Genomic DNA, 24,276 nt, shown 5'->3' on the forward strand with positions numbered 1-24,276 from the left:
GTAGGGCCAGAGTTCAATAGGGGTTTTTCAGAAACAAGGTAAGGGAAATATGCTATGCTAGGGGTTTTACGATATTAACAGAGATTTTATATATGCCAGTTTATTATCTAGTATTTATAGAATAAGAGTTTTCAAAGCTTGTGTGATCTGAGTAGATATTTATTTGATATGGAACCTATATAGCCTTTTACAGCATATCATACTATACTATATTTACTGATAAAGATTGATGTTATCATAGTATATTTCAGGACAATTTATTATAAATGTTTATTCAGATCAGTATACATATACAGAAGTTTATTTAGATTAGTATATTACAATTTATTTAGAATCAATACACTGCAGTTTTTATACAGATCAGTTTATACAGTAATTATAGTATGCCATGTTTTCCTAAATGCCATAACATTCAGAGTATACAGACAGATTATACATACAAATGATACAGACAGATTATATAGAATAGCATCAAGATGCTACAGATATATAGATATTACAGTATTTACAGTACAAAATTATAGCATTATGGTTATTTTGGAAACATGATAAAAATAGTAAAAAGGTATATATGTATATATATATATAGTATCAAATCCTTGTGAAAAGATTACAGACAGATACAGAATACAGAGCACAGTACCGTTGCTAATACAGATAGAGTGCAACCACATATCTCAAATAGTGTGTGGGTACTGTCAACTGCACTTGGAGAGTATGTAGCTCCCCAGTTCGCTGGGTTGAGGGGACAAACTTGACGAGGTAGCAGTCAGTTCCGTGCCTAGAAGAGTATGCAGTTTGGCCGGACTAAGGTAGTGTTGAGTATAGTGACTTATCTGGAGGGCTGACCAGATTAAGTCCGGCCTACGGGTTGCACAACCCTATCATGAGGGGTCAAATCATGACATATAGAGTACTAGGGATAAAACACAGTTATGTATATGTATACAGTTTTACAGTATTTGATAAATATAGTATGATATTAGTAGTATGAAAAGTAGAAAAGGCAGATGATACAGTTATGTTTTAAAATGCGAAAAATGTAAGATATGTTTTACATATTTATTCTTTATTACAGCTCAGATGTTATTTAAAGTATATGTAACGTAGTCGTCACACACTAGTAATAACATATTTCCACTTACTGAGCATCATCTCACCCTATTATTGTAACATTTTTCAGGCGAGCCAGTTAGGCGAGCATATCAGGCTCGCGGATAGTGATTTCTCGGTTACCCTAGTTTCAGGGTAAGTTGGTGCAAAGTTTTGTATTTTTGGGGTAGATATTATTAGAGAGAGATGTAATAGATAGCTATAGTTTAGAAATACAGATTTTTGGTATTGTATGGTATATATGGATGTATAATTTATGTTTCCGCTGCATAGGTATGTTTATTGTATACAGGAATACCCCAGTATCCTTTTGAGGCCTGAGATTTTCATATAGAGGGTATCAGAGTAGCTCTTATGTGTTTATAAAAAGAAAAAAAAATAATATGAAATGATTCAAATTTTGAGGTCGTTACATTTTTTCCTCGATACAATGTTTTCTTCAATATAGGAGCCCACATAGTAACATTAGTACCATCAATAGTAGCCACACAATCCTACTTACATATAACCATGTTGGGGAAGAGGTGGATTATGGAGGTGGTATCCAAAACACAGTGGCCTAAAAAAAGAAACCTTCCCCAAGTCCAATCAACACTAAGTGGAAAAAATAATTATCCCAAAATAGAAATAGATAAAAACCAAACACACAAAATCAGCCACACAATCATAAAGAAAGTACCAAGATTTACATGGAAAACCCTTCGGTGTGAAGGGAAAAACCACGAGACCGAAATCCACTTTCAATATTCCACTATTTCAAATTAGTAAGTTACAATAGGTCTTTCTTAGCTAAAACTAGAGGCATACATCAACAACAATCATCCAAAATTACAAATTCTTGGTATAGAAAAATAATATGAGCCATTTCCATCAAGGTGAAATCAAATTTGAATGAGAAATGGAGAGGTCTCACCCAAAACAAAGGCTTCTGTCCAAGCCACGAAATCGAAGTTACAAAACTCCAAATGACAATTATTAGATCGACTAAAATGAAGAAGTATGAGTCAAGAACAACCTGTCAAAAATTTGACTAAATCAAACGAGAAATCACCATCTAATCGTCAAGATTAAGTTGACTGCGCAGGTACCTTCAATCTTAAATTTTCAGTAAATAATTTTCTTTTCTCCTTCATTCTTTCTTAGTTGTCTTAAGGGTTCATGAAACTCTCTTTTTCTACAACAATAACTTCCCAAAAAAGTATTTATTTACTTATACGAATTACATTGTTGATGTAACATATTACAATCGGTGAGTTCTAAATGTTATGGAGGATGTGTTCTGCTAATAATTTCATAAAAAGAACTCAAATTCAAAAAAATCAGCATGTTATTATAGCCGAGATATGCAATTCATGACTAACCTTGTCATTGTTTTTAAGTTGATGATATGCATTTCATGGCTAACCTTGTTTTACTTGAGCTTTTATTTTCTTACTCCTCTCCTCGCACCTTATTTTTTTTTGTTCCGCAATCGCTCATGCTCCCCAAGTTCAGTTCCAGAGGTGGCACGGAAATCACTGTGCAGGGTTAGCGCTCTCTCTTTCTCTCTCTCTCTCTCTCTCTCTCTCTATATATATATATATATATATATATATATTATTTTTTGTCGATAATATGCCCTGATTTGGTAATTTTTGTAATCATACTTAATTTTGATCGGTAGTTGATATTGGAATTAGAAACGTAGGTTTGCTTTCTCTTTTCATCTTATATTCTGTAATCTTTGTAGGTTGTGTTTTAGATTTCCATTGGAAGATTTAAAACCCTCTTAGTCTGGTTTCTGATTGAAACAAATTGAAGTAGAATCAAATGCTTGATCAAGTGCTTATAATTTAGCGTCTATATTTGTCAATGTGAATAGCAACGGTAGTGTTCCATATTCCGTGTTTGATAATTTTGTTAGCTTGCTTTTTATTTTTGTCGATATGAGGAAATTTATTTGGGTGCTTTCTTTGTGAATTTCGTATTGCAAGAAAAATTCTAGTGCTCATTTGTAGTTCTGGCGGGCAAGGAACAAACCTCAACCTTATTGTATGTAGTTCAAAGTGCAACCAAAACAAAATTGGGCGTCCAATTTGGGTTCTAGGTTTATTTTCTGCCTTCATTTCATGATACAGAATGTTTGGGACTTGGGAGCAATTTGTTTTTAATAGAAAGCCAAGATAGCACATTATGAAACAAACAAAAAACAACAAGAAGCAGCCTTAAGTTCCACTAGGTGGGGTTGGGTAGATAAATCCTTCTCCGTCAATTCACCTGATCGAGGACATTTTCCTCCGCCACCTTAAGCACTATTAAGTCCTTCCTCACTATCACATTTCAAGTCATCTTAGGGCTACCTCTACTCCTTTTAATACCAAAAGTGCTAACTCCTCTCAGGTTCATTGCTTGCCCTGCATTTCAAATGGCCAAACCATCTAAGCTGCCCCTCCCTTATCTTGTCGTTGATTAGTGTTATGCCTAGTTTATTGCGAATTTCTTTGTTCCTTAATTTATCCATCTTAACATTTGCATTTTGACAACTTTTACTCTTTGTACAACACATTGTGAAACAATTTGAAGAAAATATGAAGCTAGGATTCCACTATGCATATATGAATTCAGACGAGAACTTCATTTTTTTTTCTTTTTCTTTTGTTTGTGTAACCCAAATTCCGTTAGCTTTTCGCAGGGAGATTCTTGATTGTGCTTTACCTATACCAAAACTATTGTATTATACAAGTATCAATGTATGAGAGTTCTTAGGGAATCCAAAATTATGTTTACAATCAACGTATCGTAGATATTTTCTATAGGTAGTAGTTTTAATAACGATGCATTAAAAATTTGGATTATTTCATTGCTAGCAAGGAGCAGATGCTGTTGTTTATGTGTGCATATATTTTTGTGGGATTATTAGAGCATCCATTATGTTTTAAATTAGTGAGAAGTTATAGAATGGAGTCAGACTGTAAACTGAACTTGAACCTTGAATGTGCTGGCTGAAAATCAGTTTTTAATTCTTTTTAAGAGAGAGAGAGAGACCCCTTGGACAAAGGTACCTAACCTTGTAATACTTGGTTTACGTGTACATCATTATCAAATTAAGTGAGCCAATAGTTTTTGAATATTATTACAAACTCTAGCCTTGCACGTGCAAGAGAGATGGCTCAAACTTGGTCTGGTAGGTTAAGATTGAGTTTTGTTTGGAAGCTCAGGGGGTTTATGTGAGTGTTTTGTGAGTGGTGATGTTTGAGTGGTTGAGAGAGTTGGTCTTGAAAACCAAGTATTGATATGAATACCAGCGTTTGAATCCCTCTCCATCTGCGAGGTTATAAGTTTTCTCTCAGATTATCTATAGAAAAGAATGAACCAGATCAACCCGACTGATATGATAAATCAAATGGTTTTCTTGTGTTATGATTTAGTTTGGACATTGTCTCCCTTCCATTATCTTCCACTCCCCTTGTATATGTTGGGGAAGGGCTGGGTGGATTACCTTTGGGAGCTAAGTCAAAGGTCTCGGTGGTCTTGTGAGTGGTTGATAAACTGTGATTGCAGTTTATTCTCATTTAAACAATTTACATATCCCATGCCTATTTTCTATGCAACCAGATGCATCATGCCTTTTCAGGAAACCTTGTGTCTGTGGACTGTATTAATTAGAATGACTTAAACGATAATTGTGTTAAACAGTAATCCATCATGGCTATTAATCTTCCCTTTTTCCATAGTTACTATGTATAGTGGACAGCTTATGGGCTGCTGTTGAAAAGGGACTATGAACCATTGATCAAGAATCTGATACAGTTAGACTTGATGGTTGGATTGCAACTTCTTAATCTATTACGAATCTGAATAAGATGCATCATTGTCGATGAATAAACATTAATGTTGCCGAAAAAGCCAGTTAAGGGATTGTTCAAATAGATTTATTGGCATAAATTATGTAAATTAAATGCAGTTTAATTAGACTGCATCAGGTTTAAAGTAAAGCTCTTGCATAAATTATTGAGAGGAAGGAATAAAAAACTATGGTGGACGGTTATGAAATGAATTATTTTTACTTTGAGAGGAAAAACTTAGTTATTGGCTACATCTAACAATCAACCATTAAAAGGGTTGAACTATTTCAACTGCAGTAAACTAAATCTGGTAAGTTATAAATGCCCCACATTGACATATGGTGCACAAGCCATCTTCTTCAAGTTCCCATTTTTTACTACCTGTGCTATACACCATAATATTCGATGAGTACAAAAGCTTTCAAAAAGAATAAAGTTAGGTAGCTTCGCTGCTCGTCTTATCAAGCCTTTTTCTTGATTTAGTGGGGGGAGCATACTAGTATTCTATATAAATTGAAGTTAGGTTAAGTCCTTGTGCATTGAAAGAGAATAAATGATTAATGGGAGTGGGAAATTGCGTTAATTTTTTTGAAGGTAACCTCATGTATACACTGTTGCGGCTTCTTTTTTTATTTTTTGTTTTTGGATAAAAGAAGACAGTGTATTAAAAACCGAGAAATAGAGTATATGATTTAGAGGACAAGGAGCCCTCCGCAGTGATCTAGAAATACAGAAAAACTATAATACACTAAAGAAAAACAGAAAAAACAATACAAGTACCAATTACAGAAGGGCTGCCCTCCAATCTCTTATGAGGTCGGACAGTGATAATCCACAAAGGGAAGTGAGGAAAGTCTTCCTATCCTATAATATCCATGAGTAGGTTGAGCAGCCTTTAGAAAATGCTAGCATTCCTCTCAATCCACAAGGTTCAAAGGATGGTGAAAACAGCTGCACTACAAAGAGCTCTACTATTTCTATTCTTTCCAAACCTTGATGTTAACCAATAACAACTCTCCACCTTTATTAGTGAAAAGAAGGGCATTCCAAAGCTGCGGTGCCACCCTACAATGCATGAAAATATGGGCATTATTTTTTGTTAATTTCATGACACATGATGCTCATTGTCAGATTGAGAGCTTTATAGGGCCTTTTCCTCTAAAGCAAATCATCTGTACTATATATTAAAGTTAAATCATGTGTATTAATCCTCTCCAGAATCAAGGTTCAGACAAAAGCCCCAATCTTCCTAGGCACCTTAGCCCTCCAAAGAATGTGGTTCCAATCCATGGATTTCTTTGTGGTGCTTCTGAGACCTAACTGAACTCCAAATCTTATATGTTGGAGTCAGGAAGCAGCATCTGAACATAAATTCCAATAAAATATCCGTAATCCTATTTCTCAACTCCTAATGAACATGTAGAGATTTACTTTATGACTAAATTCCTTATGTTTAGATAGAAGACAATTTTCAGCAGGTTTGTAATAATATTCAACTATAACTTTTAACTTGAAGAATAAAATGCCATAAAATATTTCTTAAAACAGTCATTTTTAGAAACCAACATCAATGACTTGAGAGCTACTACTCGCTAGATTATTGAATGCTCAGAAATTTCAAGATTTATGCCTCTAAAATGCACAAACTGAAGAAAGAAAGTTATTTATTGTGGCTTTTGTTCTTGCTTTGTAGCCTCACTTGTGGGGATATAGATAGTTATTTATTGTGGCTTTTGTTCTTGCTTTCTAGCCTCACTTGTGGGGATGTAGATAATTATTTATTGTGGCTTTTGTTCTTGCTTTCTAGCCTCACTTGTGGGGATATAGTGGTTTTAAGCGTTTTAGTGTGAATGTTAGATGCAGAATCCTATAATTCTCTAATTTCTATCTTATTTATATTATGGATTTTTGAGTGTAATTTATGTTTTTGTTTAGTCTAGCAAAAAAACTACAGAGCAGTGGCTGTGATGCATTTCTATATAGCCAATTTTTAGTTTCTATTATAGTTTTTTGGCTTTCAACCTGTTGGTATAATATTTTAAAATCCAAAATTCACTTTCATAGACTAAATCTATGTGTACAATTTTTTTAATGATGAAAAATTAATATAAAGAATTGCTATATGAATTTAAACAAAAAATTAAAAAATATCTAGAAAATTTTTAAAATTTTGAGAAATAAGAAAAGTATCTAAAAGGTGTTTTGATCAATGATTGTTCTTGGACTAGTACTAAAAGAATAAATTTAAATGAATAATCATTAAGTAGTTTTCATAATTTCTTTTAGTTCGTATTCTTCTATTTTTAAAAATTATTCTAAGCATATTTTAACTGATTGTGGCTTTAAATCTACTTTTGAATGATAGATTTTTATGCAGCGGAATATCTATTCCTTGGATTGGTCATAGTGTAAGGATTTAATTATACACAACAGAAATAATCATCATGAAACAAATTATAGTACAATTTTTTTTTTTTTTGTAACTTGGGGTAGACAAGAAAGATTATTTCCAAATTTAATTATGAATACATCCATTCTTGTCCCATGTTATGTTGGATAGAATAACACAATCATTTGCATCAGTCATTTAAAAAAAAAAGTGTTATATTGCTCTACAACTTCTATTTGTCCCCACCTTATTCCAATTGTGAAAATGTAACCTTAAGGTTTAGTAGTGTCACAGTTAACTTGCTGAGGAGAATGAAAAGTGTCAGTGTTGTTAAGGGTGGCACAACAAACAAAAGCTGCCTTTAGCAACAGTTCCAAAATAATTGCCTTAGGGGCTTAACTTGCTATCTATAGTCTTGGCATGGGTTCAATCAAGTGTGGTTGCCATCAGTGCTAGAACCTAGAAGTATATGGCAGCTGTTTACATATAGTACAGTAGTTCACAAAAATACTAAGAATATATTTCTAGAAATAGTTTTGGAACGGATGATGAACAGATTTTTTTTTTAGTTCTTTAGAAAAATGTAGTAGTTTTCTTTAGTATATGTAATACTTTTCTAATTAGAATAATTGATAACAATTTATTTACAATAGGTGTGATGCATCGCACAAAATAAAAGTAATCCAATGCTAAATAAAACAACTGTATAGGGAGATTGTATGAACTTATAGTCCATAGTAAATGGGTAAACTATTTTTTAGAAACCAATATAAATTAAAATATTTATTTGTCAAAATAAACTACAATATTAATTTCATAAAATTTAAAATGTCATGAAACTTTAAAGATATGATCCTAATAAAAAATATAATATATCCAAAATTTCTGGACCAAAGTTAAAATAGAACTCAAGCTTGAGTTTAACTAGGCATGTAAGCTAGCTAATTGCAAGGTGCATTAGTTGCACCTATCTGAATTTTAAGGTGACTTGGTGTGCATGGCCTATGTGTCCGTACGCTGGCTACTCTAAATGAATGAAACTCAACTGTTTGTACATGTTTTTTTTTAGGTCATGCAATGTTTATTTCAATGTGCTTTAGGTTATTTTTCAACTTTCATTGCTCTGAAGCTCTCTTGAATACCATTGAAGCTCTCTCAAATACCATTGAAGCTCTCTGCAAATTCATTTCATTTGAACTTCATCAAGTGAACTTCTGGTGTCTTTTCCTTCAATTAATCTCTTTCCTTCAACCAGGAACACATCTTCAGTATTTATTTTTTCTCTCCTACTATGTTTCTCTTTGTTAATTAGATTTTCTTTGGGTATACTCCTCTTTCCACGCCTCATTGAAGGAAGTTAATTCTGTCTCATGATTTTGAAGAAGAGCCTGAAGATTCTTGTCCTGAGCAAGGAGGCTAATCATAAGGCTAGTCCCTTTTCTAAGTGCACTGATAGAAGTGAACCAACACCATATCTGAGGACTTGTTATGTGGCAATCTTGGGTCATGCCAAGGTTGAATTCTTCTAGCACTGTGTAACCTACTGGTCTTGTCAGAATGTCTTCTACTGAGTTTGGGATTGGAAGGTCCTTATTTAAGATAGTTGACAAAAATTATGCATGTTCCCTATATTTTCAGGACTTTCGAGCTATTAGGGATTCTTATCACATCTCCTAGAGTTTACTCTTGTTGGCCCAAATGCGGGTGAATTGGGTGCGATTAAAAAAATGTTCAGAAGTTTATTTTAATATTGTGGATGCAATCACAAACCAAACAAAGCAAATAGGCAAGCACTATTTTATAGTGGTTTGGTTGCACCCAACCTATGCCCACTCCTTAAGAATTCCTCATTTTATTTAGTCTCTCAAACTCAAGTATAACATGTGCTCTTGATGCACATACTTCCTGTCCATTACAACTTGGCTAGCAAAGCCAATGGACAACTGTCCACGGATACTCTATCAAAGATTACGATTAATATGTAAACAAACAAACTAAATATCATAACCTTAAAAAAAAAATACTTATTGGTGCAAAATATATGAAATCATGGCTGTAAGAATGTGAGAACTTCTTCATGCCATTCAGCACTCTGTCAGTATCAGCATGAATTGATTTATGGCAGGATGAGTCATCTAATCTAGTCAGTTGTTGATGAATTGACTTATGAAAATATTCCAACAGAAAAATACATTAAGCATTTTTGGACGGTTAACACAAGGCACTTCCAAACAAGATTTAGAAACTTGAATAACACAGAAAGATCTTGTTGATCATGATCAAGCTTATTCTCAGTAGAGACTCAAGGTTCAAATATTTCAATGCAGGCTTTCTCTTTGTTATCCTTCACTAGAAAAAATGTTGCTAGTATTTTTTATCTCGGGGAACTTAAATATTCAACTTGAAATTTTGGCAACACGCTTGTACGCTTAACTTCAGCTGATAATTAAAAGATCCAAATTCAAAACGTAGACGTACGTTAGAGTCGCTGCTATCTAGAACTGACACCATGTTTTTATTTTTTATTTTTGGGATAAAGCATGCTTATTAAAATTTAAACGCTTAAAGATCAAAGTTTTAAGCTTATTATATTTAACATTTACCCATGTTTAGTAACAATGCATAATTTAGTTCCATCAAGAATATTCAAAAAAATTGAGAAAAAGCATTGAGAATTGAAAGTGGATAGAATATCAATTTTTGTTATGTTTGTCCAATGTCCATGAGTTGACTCACCACCTGTCATGAATCTACAGCCACAAAGGTTGGCCTAATGGCCTGTGATAGGTTTACTTACTGAGCATGAGTGAATTCATGGTAAACACCATCAATAACAACAAATTTTAACAATATTTTAAGTCTTAGGCTCTCAGTATGTTGAATGTAATTATTTAACAAAAAAAGCCTCGTGCAAAAGTTTTAGACTTCTCAAAATAACATGAAATTTATGAATCATGAAAAAAACACTTATTATGAAAGTATTTCACTGAATCTTCATTTGGTTCGTGAAATGTCTATTCTTAAGAATAGATTATAATACGTTAGTTTTAATTAGTTATACAAAAGATTATGTTAATACCATAAAGCAAATAACAATGTGAAACTTTTTATGAATCCATAACAAGGAATAGACAAGGAATAACTACTCCCAAATTTCACCATGGGAATGTCTATTCCTTTCTTATTGCATGTTGATGAAATAATAAGGTACATACAAGGAATAGCTATTACCTACATTTCCAAAATTTTCACTATATTCCATGTTATTTCAAGGAATAGCTATTCAGTTAACCAAACAAACCTTAAGTTCATCACATGAGCACAATATTCATAATATCTGCACGTATGTTGTCTCCCATTTTGTCAATGATAAAATTACCCCAAGTATTTTAAGGGAATTCTAAAATTCGCTCCTGCTTTATATGTGTCAATAAATATATTAGCCTATACTTGAAGCATATCAAAATATATATTTGAGCACCACAAGAATCAACAAGCATAATGTCAAAAGTAAACAACAATAGGTAAAGCATGTGTAATCATCAAGCATCGAGCTTCAAACATGTTTAATACAACCAACATAATTGTTAATGTTTATTTTGGTCATTTAACATTATTAGTATGTATTATTATTATGTTGGTAAGTTGAGTTAGCAAGGGTATTGTTGTCATTGGTATGTAGTTGACATATATTATAAATAGAGGGAGAGACCTATCACTGTGATAAGGTCTTCCATTTTACCCAAGTATTCAACATTACATCAGAGCATGATTCTGAGACCTAAAAACCCTAATTGTCATAGCCACCGTCAAAACGGAATCCTAAAACCCTAGATCCACTGCATGTCTACTATCTTAGGAGAATTTCCAGCAACAGCATAGGCCTGAAAAACAGCGAGCAGCTGTTGGAAGCTAGAGCAGTCGCCAGAAATTTCCTGAATGACACTGTTAGTTCAAGAACACAAAGACCCCTATAGATTTTGCAAAACCAAGACCAGCCACCCAAAGACATTGCCAATCTGCTCTCTGCTGAAATCCCATCTGCAGAGCTCCTCTCGTGCCTTTAGTTGAATGCAGACAGGGCAACCCCACACGCCCGTGTGTGAAGCTTATTTTAGGCATGTTTTTGGCCTGAATTCATCATGCTCTGTTCAAATCCCTATAAAAACATATCATTGAAGGTTTTTTTTTTTCCTTAATTCAAAGATCTCACTTTTTTTAGTTGCTCATGTTCGGCACCTGGGGAATGATTGCTTGATGCTTCCCAAAGCTATTTGTCTATGTTTATTGAGTTCATTGGGGCCTGAGACTGTGGTATTTTCTGTGTTTGTGATACGTTCGTTGTGTGCTTGTGGTTTACATCTGTTGTTGAAGGTTCTACGCTGGATGGTGTTCATGAATTCCAAAAGCATGTTATTCACTGTGCATTTCTGATTTGTTGTTGTATCGAGGTTGTGTGTGTGTTGCTATGGAGTCCTCAAATCCAAAAAGTGTTTCCTTCGGTAGTCATACTTGTTTAGGTGAACAATGTACTATAACTATCTCAAAGTGTATTCAAGGTTACTATAGAATCAAGCATTGCAAAATGCATGTCGTCAGTCACTGTTCGGATGAAAGTACTATAGTTGTCTCATAGGAGTATTCAAGGTTCATGCCATATTAGGCATTGCTAAAGGCATCTCATCACGTTACATCTTTTGTTCAAAAAGGTAACCCTACCGTTTGTATGTCATTTGGTATCTCTTCTATTAGTACTTGGGTTATCAATTTTGTTGCTACTAACTTCTGGACAAGTGTCACCAACATCTTTTCTGCCCTCCAGTTCTAGAAATCTACCCCAAGTTACCCTTCCTTATGGTCCCCTACGGTGGTTAAGGGGATAGGACCAATAAATTCTATTCCTTCCAACTCTCTTTCTTATGTTTTATACATTCCTAAATCCCCCTTCAATCTAATGTGTGTTAATAAAATTATTGTCACTAAATTTCTCTGTAACCTTCTTGCTTGATTCTATTGTTATTTTGGATTTGAAGACGAGGAAGACGATTGGCATAGGATGTGAGGCTGTTGGACTTTTGATGTAGGACAAGAAAGGTTGGCCTAGTCCTACGGTTTCAACCCTCACACAAGCACATAAATTCGAAACACTTTAAATTAAGAATTTAATTACCCAAACATAAACACAATAAACCAAAAGACATTTCACATGTTTTGGGATTTTTAAAGGGTGTATGATGTTGTTATGAAATAAGTCCCAAGAGTTCTTTAACAAAGGAATCAAGTTATATGCAACAAATATGTTATTTCAATATTTCAAGAAATAAGTTCTGTGTTTAGCACAGCAGTATTCCACAATTGATTTAGACTAGCAAGCAGTAATATTGAAAGTATAATGATTCAAATATGCTATTTAAGTTTTGGAATTCAAATTTTAGGCAAAGGGTTTATTAAATATGAAAGTGCAGAATTTAAAACTAAGGTTTAGTAATAGCAGGGGTTGTAAGATATAACAGGGGTTCAAATAGAAACTGAAGTTACTACAAGGATCTATGAATACTTGACGTTGTTCAACACAAGTCTTAGACCATGCCAAAAAGTTCCTTGGAACAAGCTTTAAAACACCGTGACAAATAAATGGAGGGGAGTGGAACTGCTGTAAGTATGTAATGATCCAAATGAATGCTGAATTTACCAATCAAAATGATGGTTGACTTGACAATATTCTACACAAGATAGAACTCTTCTGAAGTCCTTCGTGCAAACTTTGAAATGTAATATGTATGCTGCAATGGAATGGTGGATTGTTAGCCTTGGGTGTAACTTGGTGGTGGCCGTGTGGGTGATGGAGGGAAGTCGTGAAAGTGGGATAGGGATGGAGTCGTTGGATAGAACAGTGGTCTCTCACCTCCTGATCTCCGAGGAGAACGACGTAGCCTCTCACTACACAATCACAAAGATTGGACAAAGCTTAATGAGTTTCAACAAAGGAATTTCCTTTCAATATCAATACTTTTTTCTCTACATAGTTCTTACAATGAAGGGGTACATATAAGCTAGCATGGGGGGACAAAGTATTAATAAGATTAGCTAGCATGGGGGGACCAAGACATTTAACAATTTCCACACAAGCATGGGTGATACAAATAATAAAGACACCAACTTACTAGACACATTAATTACTCTTACAAGTTACTAACAAAATAAATGCTCCAACTTTCTAGACACAATAAATATTATGTACAACTTACTAACACTCTAACTTACTAGACATACTCACAATTTCCTAACATACACTTGCAAGCAAGTTGTCTTTATGTTTACAAATTAAATACTAACAAATGTCAAAGGGAGGCCAAATTCATGTGGGGCCCACAAGACTGTGTGGGGCCCACATGGATCTTGAACTCAAACTTACTTCGGCATCTCTACTTGGGTCTTTCTCACACTAAAAAGTCTTCTAAACAAGCCTTCAAATAATTCATTCAAAATCTACAAACAATTATGAACTGATGTGGACATCGGAAGGTCGTTCATGTGTCATCATGTCGGCAATGGAAATATGGACATTAGGAGGCCGTCCATGTGTCACAACATTTGAAAATGACATAGGTAGGGCATGCTGATCCCCATCATCTCTCCCGGGCCCAACCCAAAAGAATTCTTATCCGAAGAATTAAAAGTGGTGTACTGGGAATACAACTCTAGGTTAAGACGAAGGAGGTTTTCTTTAAAATTCCAGCTTCTTTCGGGAAGTGGCTTATCTCTCCACTTGACCAAGAATTTCTGATATGGTCTTGCTTGAGTGAACTTTGTCTTGTCATCCAAGATTACATCAAGGTTCTTGGGCATGGGTAAGGGTAGAGGCAAAGACAATTTCGAGTTCTCAAGCTCAAAAGGAGTGGGAAATGGAGTGGGGTCACCTATAGGGTTAGAATTTGAAGGTTCTAAAAAAGAAGATATTACAAGAAATAGGGTTAGATTTTCAACATTAAAACATTGCTTATGCTAAAATCAATAGGAATATTAAGCATGTAAGCATTAGAACCAATTTTCTTAAAAATTTTGAAATGATCCATCTTGTTAGCATTTAACTTCCTCACCTTGCCTATAGGAATCTACGCTGGACAAATACGGACTATAACCATATCACCCTTTGAAATTCTTTCAACATGCAATGTATATCTATACGAGATTTATGATGTTCAAAATTCAAATTAACCTTCATTCTTATTTTAGAGTGTAGATTGTGTATATGCTTTGCAAAAGCATCGACTGGCTCACTCACTCTAGACTTAAGTGGTAGTGGAATAAGGTCTACAAGTTTCCTATTCACTACTTCAACTTGCCAATTAGTTTGGGGGTAGTAAGCACTAAAACATTTAAGTTTGGTGCCTAGCATGGTCCTCAAGGCTTTCAAGAAGTAACCTACGAGCTGTACATCTTCATTGGAAACAATGGGTTTGAGAAACCTATTCTCGATGACAATCTAATTGGTTGCTCTATCATTAATGCACATCCCCCAAGTGTCATCTTTCTTGGGATTAGGGAAGTAGGGCAGGCAAGTGGATCTAAACTCTTCTGAACAAAGTCATGTTCCTTCAATTCATTCACTTTTTTTAGCTCCTTATGTTCTATCAGATTCACTCTATGATGTGGTAAATGAGGTAGAGATGTACTAGGAACAAGATCAATGTCATGCTTAATGTCTCTCATGGGAGGTAACTCACTAGGTGGCTCAGAGATGACATTCCTTAAACTCAAAAGGTAGGGATGATACTTCTAGTGGTGTGTCCTGCTCAGGAAGGGGTGTTTTAATTTCCTTAGTAACAACCACATTCACTTCCTGTGTATCTTGACTTTCCTGCTCACATAGCTTTTTCAAGGATTCTTCACTAGTTTCTTTCTTTTCCTTCTTTTTTTTCTCACTATCTTCCCTATCAAGCGCCAAGTTCTTGGTGGGACATTGTTTGGAAAAGTGTCCTTGTTTATGGCGCCTGAAGTACACTGCACTGTTGGAATTCTAGTGAGAGGATCCAATCATGGGTGCTTTTCCTTTGTTCATAGATGTTTGGTGTGGAATTGCTTCCTCGGGAGATATCTTGACCTGATTGCGCTAGTCGTGACTTGTCATAACTCTGTATCTTTCGAGAGTATGACTCATTTGAAGAGGTATCAAACCGTTTTCCCATAGGCCCTTTAGTCATTTGCTCAATGTCGTGAGCTAAATTATAGGCTTGTTCAAGGGACTCAATGTGATGTGGAAACAGTTTTCTCCTTAGTTCAGGCTTTAATCCTAGGCGGAATCGGGAGATCTACTGACTAACAGTCTCATAGATATAGCATCTTATAGACAACTCATCGAATTGACTTATGTATCCTGAAACAGAAATGCTGCCTTGACGCAAATTGTAAAGCTGATCTATAAGGTGCTCTCTATAACTAAGGGGCACATACTTCTCCCTTAACCTATCCTTCATTAGATCCCAATGCTCAATGGGTTTATGATCTAACCCTACTTCTTGCCTCTCGACATTTATCCAATGGAGTTTGGCTTGCCCCGTTAACTTCATTATTGCAAACTTAACCCGATTAGAGTCAGCCATCTTACACCAATCAAAATAAAAATCCATCCCAGTCAACCAATCTTGGAAGACTTTAGGATCCATCTACCCATCATAGGTGGGGGCTTCTATCCTCATTACATCCTTGTAAGGATTACAATGGTCCCTATGGTAAGGTGTCGTAATGTGAAAGTCATCAACATCATAGACCTCATCATTCCAATGTTGGGCATAAGGCTCATGACGTGGGGGTCTCCTAGCAAAGTCATCTTGACAATTCACTCGCCTTGGTGGAAGGAGGGTAGGTCTTTCTCTAGGAGGCATAGGTGGTTCTCTTTCATCATTAACCCTAGACCTCAGTAAGGATTCCTGACTTGAGTAGACATCCTAGGGGTTGGGGAAGGATTCGAATACACTAGGAAGCCCTTGGAATGGTGTTTAGTCACACAAAGTAGGGTCAAGTGTAAACCTAACCAAACTATGTTCCAAATATCCAAAATTCAGAATATAGGTGGGCTATTCTAGGCAAAATCCTGTGGCTGTTTCAGTCTGAAACTAAAATCCTGCGGGCTAAGGAAATGGGACTTTGAGAGTTTAGCCTATTATAACCTAGGCTCTGATACCAAGATGATGTAGGATGGGAGAGGGTGGCCTAGTCCTATGGTTTCAACCGTCACACAAGCACATACATTTGAAACACTTTAAATTAAGAATTTAATTACTCAAACATAAACACAATAAACCAGAGGACATTTCACATGTTTTGGGATTTTTAAAGGGTGTATGATGCTGTTCTGAAATAAGTCCCAAGAGTTCTTTCACAAAGGAATCAAGTTATATGCAACAAATATGTTATTTTAATATTTCAAGAAATAAGTTATGTGTTTAGCACAACAGTATTCCACAATTGATTTAGATTAGCAAGCGGCAATATTGAAAGTCTAAGGATTCAGGTATGCTATTCAAGTTTTGGAATTCAAATTTCAGGCAAAGGGTTTATTAAATATGAAAGTGCAGAATTTGAAACTAAGGTTTAGTAATAGCAGGGGTTGTAAGATATAATAGGGGTTCAAATAGAAACTGAAGTTACCACAAGAATCTATGGATGCTTGACGTTGTTCAACACAAGTCTTAGACCATGCCAAAAAATTCCTTGGAACAAGCTTTAAAATACCGTGACAAACACAGCAATGTAATGGAGGGGAAGTAAAACTGCTGTAAGTATGTAATGATCCAAATGAATGCTAAATCAAAATGATGGTTGACTTGACGATATTCTACACAAGATAGAACTCTCCTGAAGTCCTTCGTGCAAACTTTAAAATCTAATATGTATGCTACAATGGAATGGTGGATTGTTGGCCTTGGGTGTAACTTGGTGGTGGCTGTGTGGGTGATGGAGGGAAGTTGTGAAAGTGGGATAGGGATGGAATCGCTGGATAGAATAGTAGTCTCTCACCACCTGATCTCTGAGGAGAACAACGTAGCCTCTCACTGTACAATCACAAGGATTGGACAAAGCTTAACAAGTTTCAACAATGGAATTTCCTTTCAATATCAATACTTTTCCCTCTACATAGTTCTTACAATGAAGGGGTATATATAAGCTAGTATGGGGGGACAAAGCATTAATAAGCTTAGCTAGCATGGGGGGGACCAAGACATTTAACAATTCCCACACAAGCATGGGTGACACAAATAATAAAGACACCAACTTACTAGACACATTAATTACTCTTACAAGTTACTAACAAAATAAATGCTCCAACTTTCTAGACACAATAAATACTAAGCACAACTTACTAACACTCCAACTCACTTGACATACTCACACAATTTCCTAACATACACATGCAAGCAAGTTGTCTTCATGTTTACAAATTAAATACAAACAAAAGTCTAAGGGAGGCCCAATTCGTGTGGGGCCCACATGAATCTTGAACTCAGACTTGCTTCAGCATCTCTACTTGGGTTTTTCTGACATTGAAAAGTCTTCAAAACAAGTCTTCAAATAATCCATTCAAAATCTACAAACAATTATGAACCGATGTGGACATCGGGAGGTCATTCATGTGTCATCATGTCGGTAAAGAAAATGTAAACATCAGGAGGCCGTCCATGCGTCACAACATTTGAAAATGACATAGGTAGGTGTCACGAGCCAAGCTTGTTCAGGGCATTATGCTTGCCTGTGACCGCTTATCTCGTGTGCTTAGGATGGGTTTCCATCATGTAAATACTAGTGTAGGGTTATTTTCTACTAGTAGAGTCTTTGTAAGCCAAATAAGGTAGTATAACTCCTCGGTCACTTTGATGTTTCCTAGCCAGGATGATAATTACATAAAAACCTCTTTAGGGGAGGGTGAGTGTTCATCGGTCATTGTAAAACTCACTAGCAATTGTCAACGTGCTTAGCCTACTTCCCTCCCTCGCTAAGTACAACATGTCAACGGAGGATTTGTTAATGAATTACGTTTGCTTCAATGTTTACTGCTTGCTTGCCACGACTTTCATGAATTGATTACTATTTCCGCTGCTATCTGAATGAATGTTAATGAAAGTGCTTCGTGGATGAATGTTGGTAAACGATAGGCTGGCTAGTTAAGCAAGAGTGCTTTAGCTAGCGCCGCACGGCCCTTGACAACGGTGTGAAAATAGTCGGACCGTGACATTTGGTATCAAAGCCAAGTCGGTGACACTTGGTGAGAGCCCAAGGTTGAGTTGCTACGTGAATTCGATTGCCTTCGTTGTTGGATTTGGGAAGCTTTGGTAAGTGAGCATGGCACCAAACACTGCTGAGAGGATCAGCGTGCCGGAAGCACAGGTTGAGACAACAACTAACACTATGGCCGCGGAGGTGGCCCAGATGAGAGAACTTGTTGATGAGGTGATGGGATCACAAAAACATCAAACAAGTTTGATATGCGACATGTCAGAGAACTTTCGCCACACAGTTGAAACTTTGCAAGCCCGGATGGCTGATCTGGATGCAAAGGTGAATCTGATTGTTCTTGCTATGGGGAACTCCAACACTCCGGGAGTTAGCAAGACCAAGGTGCCAGAACCCAGGACGTATGGGGGTGCCCGAGATGCCAAGGAGTTAGAAAACTTCTTGTTTGATGTGGAGCAGTACTTTCGCGTTGTGAGGATGGCCTCAGAACAGGCAAAGGTGGATATTGCGACCATGTACTTGATTGGTGATGCCAAACTGTGGTGGTGTACCAAGTACAAAGAAATTGAAAATGAAAGTTGTGTAATTGATAGTTGGGCAGACTAGAAAAGAGAGCTCAAGGCCCAATTCTTTCCTGAGAACGTTGAGTATAATGCAAGGAGAAAACTGAGAGATCTCAAGCATACGGGATCAATCAGCGAATATGTGAAACAATTTTCTGCTTTAATGTTGGATATTCGGCATATGTCCGAGAAGGACAAGTTGTTCTATTTTCTAGAGGGGATGAAACCATGGGCAAGAACTGAACTTCATAGGCAAAGAGTTCAAGACTTGTCAATTGCACAAGCGGCTGCAGAACGCTTGACTGACTACGCTGTTGATAATACCACTTCGTCCAAACGGTTTGGCGGAGAGGGAAACGGTGGAAAGTCTTTCAAGAATGGCAAACCCAAGAGTGGGGGAGCCGACTCTAAATCATCAACCTCAAAGGAAGCTTAGTTGTCTCAAGGGTTCAACACACCCAAGGGAAAGGGTAAACTTAAGTGTTTCTTGTGTCAAGGTCCTCATAGAGTTTTTGAGTGCCCTCACAAAGCATCACTTAATGCTTTACAGGCTTCCATTGCAGAGCAGGTAGTGGAAGACGATGGGGAAGAGGATGATGCCCTGAGGGTGGGTTCAGTGCGGTTTGTGAACGCATTGGAAAAGCAGGCAAAAATATCGAAAGTTACACGAGCAAAAGGGTTAATGTTTGTGGACTTGAGGATAAATGGGAAGAGTACTCGCGCTATGGTGGATACTCATAATTTTGTTTCGTAGTTGGAAGCATGGAGACTCAACTTATCCTTAGAGAAGGATACAGGACACATTAAATCAGTTAATTCTGTAGCCCAGCCTACTCTAGGAGTAACCAAGCAAGTGGCTATAAAGCTTGGATAGTGGGAAGGTTATGTGAATTTCACAGCGGTGCCATTGGATGACTTTCCAGTCATTCTAGAAATGGAGTTCCTAATGGGGACGAGGGCAGTGCTGATGCCTTCGGCTAGTTCCCTGTGTCTGATGAGAGATCATTCGTGCGTGGTGCAAGTCGTTGCAACGAAAGGAGACGACGGGAAGTCCCTTTCAGCCATACAACTCAATGAGGGATTGGGTAAGGGTGAGCAGACACGTCTAGCCACGGTGGTGGTAGACAAAGAAGTAGGCCAAGAGCTAGAGCCTACGACCATCCAAACGGTGTTGGATGAGTATAAGGAGGTGTTGCCGGATAAGCTGCCTCACAATTTGCCTTCACGATGGACTGTGGAGGATGAGATCGAGTTGTTATCAGGAGTGAAACCACCTGCTAAAGGGCCATGTCGGATTGCGCCTGAGAGATAGTAGAGTTGGGGAAATAGCTTGATGAGTTGGAAGCGGGATGTGTTCGCCCTTCCAAAACACCGTTGGGAGCATCGGTGTTGTTTCAGAGGAAACATGAAGAGCATCTACGGATGTGAGGGGAAACAGTCTGGATGTGAAGAAGGAGAATTTCTCTTTCGCTCGGTGGAGCAACAAATTCCTTGGTCAAGTGGTTGAACAAGGTCGTATCCGGAGGGGTATAGAGAAGGTAAGGATGATTCAAGAACGGAAGATCCCCACGATAGTGAAGGAGTTGCGTTCCTTTCTTGGCCTTACTAGATACTGCAAGAAATTCTTTGAGGGGTATTCGCGGAGAATGACTCCAATGACAGGACTACTGGGGAGGTATTATTGGCCGCACACGCGGGATGATGTGGTTGATTATACCAAAACTTGTCTTACTTGCCAACAAGACAAGGGGGAGCGGAAGAAGTATGGTACTTTTATGGTCACACCAAAGTACTGTTCGGTAGATGGGACGACACAATTGTTCCTTGTGACTATTGTAAAACGTTGGGGTGTTCCCCAAGTTATTATTTGTGACCAAGATTTAATGTTCACTGACAACTTCTTAACAGAGTTTTTCAGGATATTCAGGTCACACATTGACATCTCTTCGAGTTCTCATCGACAGATAGACGGAGAGATGAAGAGATTCAAAGAGCTGCTAGATGAGTACATGTGCCATTTTGTCAATGACAACTAGAAGAATGACGTGCAACTACTTGATGTGGCTCCGTTCTGTGGCAACGCCCAAAGGTGCTCAACAACCAACAAGAGCCCTTTTGAGCTTGTTATAGGCCAGCTGCCGCTGTTACCTCACACAGTGGGTGAGCCGTACAGACGAAAGAGTCCCAAGGCGTACACCTTCACCAGTGAAAGGAGACAGAATGCAGAGTTTGCCCAAGCCTATCTAGAAAAAGCTTTTGAGCAGATGCAGAAGTGGGCAGATAAGGGGAGAAGACTGCAGTTTCATGTCAGCTGCCTCAAGCCATTCAACGCCAACACCAACGACCTGAGCAAAAGTCAGTCAAATTGTGCAGAGTTGAAGACAGTGCAACTTGGCAGACATGAAGTTGAAGAGATCCTTGCTGATAGAAAGTTCATATCCTCAAGGAAGAAGCGGCAGAAGTTCCTAGTGAAGTGAAAGTGCCTTGATGACAAAGAAATCAGCTAGATTTCTGCGGAAGATTTGAAGCCATTCGTGGACAAAGTTGAAGTGTACCTACCGCCAAAAGTCTACGAGGACGTCGACCACATAAGTGGGGGAGAATGTCACGAGCTAAGCTTGTTCAGGGCATTATGCTTGCTTGTGACCGCTTATCTCGTGTGCTTAGGATGGGTTTTCATCATGTAAATACTAATGTAGGGTTATTTTCTGCTAGTAGAGTCTTTGTAAGCCAAATAAGGCAGTATGACTCCTCGGTCACTTTGATGTTTCCTAGTGCCAGGATGATAATTACATAAAAACCTCTTTAGGGGAGGGTGAGTGTTCATCGGTCATTGTAAAACTCACTAGCAATTGTCAACGTGCTTAGCCTACTTGCCTCTCTCGTTAAGTACAACATGTCAACGGAGGATTTGTTAATGAATTACGTTTGCTTCAATATTTACTGCTTGCCGCTACTATCTATTGAATGTTAATGAAAGTGCTTGGTGGATGAATGTTGGTAAACGATAGGCTGGCTAGTTAAGCAAGAGTGCTTTAGCTAGCGCCGCACGGCCCTTGACAACGGTGTGAAAATAGTCGGACCGTGACAGTAGGGCATGCTGATCCCCATCAACTTTACTACTTTGAGTTGCTCTCTCCTTCTATTTCTTATAGAGCTGCTACCACACCATATCAAACCCATTTTCGTTGTGGTCATCCATTGTTGGACATGTTTAACAATGAGTTCCTACTTTGAGTTTTGTGTCTAATCTTGAGTGTGAGTCTTGCCAATTAGGAAATATAGTTATGTTCCCTTTGCTTCCTGATTAAATAAAAGGGCAATTTGCTATTTAATGTTAACCCATTTGATGTTTAGGGTCTTAGTTGGCTCACGTCAAAGTTGGGGTTTCAATGCTTTGATGCATTTGTCAATGATTGCTCTAGAATGACTTGGTTGTATTGAATGAAAGATTGTTTTGATTATTTGATTGTTTTGTATTAGTTGTCTTGTTCCCACACTCCACAACAAAATGGAATTGCAGAGGCAAAAAACATACATATTCTAGAAGTCACTCGAATCCTATTGTACCAAAATGAATGCCCCCAAAGTTTTTTGGAGTGATGCTTTGCTCTTGTTTTGCTTAATCATCAATAAAATGCTATCCTCTATCCTTGGTGCTAAAATCCCATATTCAATTGCCTTCCTAAGGCTCGTTTGTTCTCCTTTCCTTTTTGTATATTTAGCTGAGTGTCCTTTATCCATTAGTTGAATTTAGATACGGGTAAGTTGAATCCTCATGCTTTCAAGTGTATTTTTCTAGCCTACTCCTATACTAAAAGTGATATTGATGTTATAACCCTACTTTACATAGATTTTTTGTCTTTGCAGATGCCACCTTTTTTGAGTCTTGACCATAATATTTTGATTCTTTGAGTTTTATTGACATTGATGAGTCCTTTCCTTTGCGTAGCCTTCCCAATCCTAACCTATTATCTATTCGCATTCCTCCTACATCTTTATATAGATTGAGTCATTGTCGTTGCTTGGATTCTTCTAATTTGCAAGTGTATACATGATAACTCAAGGGAGGAAAGCCTTCTCTAGCTTCCCCTTCTATGCCTCTAGTTCCCTCGTTAGATGATCCTATTTTCCAAGTTGTTGATTCTCTTATTGCTATTCGAAAAGGTAAATGCACTTGTACCCAACATCTAATCTCCAATTTTGTTTATTATGATTTCTTGTCACTCTCATATTACTATTTTGTTTGTACTTTGTCTTCTGGATCTTCCAAAGTCTATTTCTAAAGCCTGGTCCCATTCTAGATGGAGGAATGCAATGATTCAAGAGATGCATGCGCTACAAGATAATGAATATTTGGGAGTTGGTGCCTCTTCCTCCTAAATGGTTCATTATGATTTCTTGTTAGCCTCATATAATATTTTTTAGTACTTTGTCTTCTGTTGTTCTTCCAAAGTTTATTTCTAAAGCCTTGTTTCATTCTAGGTGGAGGAATGCAATGATTGAAGAGATGCATGCGATACAGGATAATGAATACTTGGGAGTTGGTTCCTTTTCCTCCTGATAAGTCTATGATTAGTTGTTGTTGGGCCTATACCATGAAGGTCAATCTAGATGGTTCTTTGGCTTGATTAAAGGCCCAACACATTGTCAAGGGATATTCTCAAGTGTATGGTTTAAATTATTTAATGCATTCTTCCTCTCACTAAACTTGCCTCAGTAAGTTTGTTCATCTTCATAGCCACCACGTATCATTGGTCTCTAGATCAGTTAGATGTGTAGAATGCTTTTCTACATGTTGATCTTCAATAGTAGGTCTATATGAGGCAGTCAACTGGGTTTGTTGCTTAGAGGTAGTCAGGTTTATTGTGTCGGCTCAATAAATTATTATATGATTTAAAATAATCTCCCTGAACATGTTTTGATCGATTCGGTGCTATGTACTTGAGTTTGGCCTTGAATGGTGAGCAATAGATCACTTTGTATTTTATCACCATACTCCAATTGATAGGATTTTGCTTATTGTGTATGTGAATGATGTTGTGATTACTAGTGATGATGATCAAGGTGTCCAGTGCCGAAAGCATTTCTTACAAATTTAGGCTTTAGGCCAAGGATTTGAGACCATTGAAGTACTTCTTGGGTATAGAAGTAT

General features: G+C 37.0%; 1 long non-coding RNA gene across 1 annotated transcript in view; it reads left to right on the forward strand.

Annotated features, from left to right (window-relative positions):
* Positions 1 to 2,342: 2,342 nt before the first annotated feature.
* The window catches only part of LOC131156394 (uncharacterized), a 32,542-nt gene continuing 10,608 nt past the window's right edge, over positions 2,343 to 24,276 (forward strand). Inside the window, exon 1 of the long non-coding RNA XR_009136982.1 lies at positions 2,343 to 2,639. This is a non-coding gene — a long non-coding RNA (uncharacterized LOC131156394). The remainder of the gene's footprint in view (positions 2,640 to 24,276) is intronic.

Source organism: Malania oleifera, chromosome 5, assembly GCF_029873635.1.
Source record: "Malania oleifera isolate guangnan ecotype guangnan chromosome 5, ASM2987363v1, whole genome shotgun sequence".
NCBI classification, from domain to species: Eukaryota; Viridiplantae; Streptophyta; class Magnoliopsida; order Santalales; family Ximeniaceae; genus Malania; species Malania oleifera.